Below are 1,842 nucleotides of genomic sequence, written 5' to 3'. Positions count from 1 at the left end.
TTATATTTCCAATCATTCTAATTTTTTAAAAAAAAAATCTTGTTATTTTTAACTCTCGACGCCTAATAATTAATCAACTTAAGCAATCGGATTTTAGAAAAATCAAATTTAAAAATAATGGAGCAAGAATTGTTTTATGTAAATTTTTCACAAAATAGACGATTTGATCACCATCTGTTGCATTCTGAGTATTACAAAGTTTTGGCAAATCAATAACTTAACAAATCTGTTCTCCCAGAGTGTAATTACCATATATGGCAGTACTTTTACTTTCGTTACTTGTACCGCAAGTACAAGTAAAAAGTACGTACTTTTACTTGCACTTCGTTACTTTTTAAATTTAGTACTTTTACTTGTACTTTCGTCACTTTTTTAGGGAAAAAGTACAAGTATTTGTAACGGAAATGTCGAATGAAATCTTTACTTTTTTCTAAAACTCGGTAAGCTTTCTAAAAAAAAGTTAAAAGAAAAAAAAAGATGCTTATGTTTTTTTAATTTATAAAACTAATGTGCAATATATATGCATTCACAGCTAACTTCGTGTTTAAATACCTTGACCTTTTAAAATTGTCATTCCTGAAAGGAAAAAGACAGCTCCTTTGATCTTTTTTTGACTTCAACTATCATTGTGAGTGGAGTGTTCTCCAGAACTGTGTGTCCAGAACAGTCATTATTCATCTTCTGAAAATTGCCTGTGATAAAGGATGGCATGAATAGCAAAGAATTTGAATACCGGTGGTTTTCATCTCAAGAAAAAGTTTCAGAATGGTGAAAAGTGCGCTTTGAAGTTCTGTAAACCAAGTATAAAGAATGTATACGATTTTAAGAAAAATAATTCATCCAGCCTTCGAATGTGTGAAGGCTTTAATTATTCTCTTATCCGTGAACAGGCTATTTTAACACCTGAATCTTATCTTGACACCTGAATCCTTATCTTTGTGACAATCTGAATATGAATGATAGTTACGGTGACATGCTTCTACAAACACTAAAACGTCCTTCTTTGTAAAATTTTGAAGTTTCAAGCCAAAATGTTTGATGAAATTCTAAGAAATAATCTTCAATAGTACCTTGGGGGGTTGGAATGAACAAATGCCCATATGAATACTGTTATCACCGCATGGGATGGAAATTTTTTTTTCAAGGGGACATGCTTTTTTTCCTCTTAGAAAATAGTTTTGTTTAAATAACAAATGAACTGTATCTTTGATGTATCAATTTTGAAGCATATCAATTTTGAACGATATCCGATCGTAAAAAAATTGTATGTGAAATATAATACTGCAATACCTTCTAGTGCTCTCGTGGAGTGCTTATTCAGCGTGGCTAAGTACGTTCTGAGAAATTCTCGCAGCAGACTCAGTGACACCACTTTCGAAATGCAATTATTTTGCAAAATGAATAAAAATGTTAATTAGCAAGTTCTTTTAATTTATTTTCGAGTTTTATGCATTTATTTAATACATTTTAAATAAAAAATGTTGGATTTTGTTATTACGTATTTCAATTTTCTTTTTGAACTCACTAATAATACATTCTTATCATAATACATTTGATCTAGTACATTTTTTACTAAAATTATGTTTATGCCCGACCTTGTCAAACAACGCCCAGTCAAATCCCTAAGAACTTCAGAACTGTTTGTGCTATTGAAAACTATTATAATTACTATTTTAAACACTCGAAAGTATTAATTTAGCGGCTGATACTAAAATTCGTTTACAAATTTTAATTATTCTGTTAGGCAGAAATGTTCGGAAAATGATTTTCTCGCATGACTTCAGCATTAGCCATTGTTACAAATAAAACTGTAGACTGTTCTGTTTCAACTTATACTGCACA

This window comes from Parasteatoda tepidariorum, chromosome X1 (assembly GCF_043381705.1).
Source record: "Parasteatoda tepidariorum isolate YZ-2023 chromosome X1, CAS_Ptep_4.0, whole genome shotgun sequence".
Lineage (NCBI taxonomy): Eukaryota > Metazoa > Arthropoda > Arachnida > Araneae > Theridiidae > Parasteatoda > Parasteatoda tepidariorum.
The sequence above is the reverse complement of the archived record's forward strand: the minus strand, read 5'-3'. Positions refer to the sequence as shown.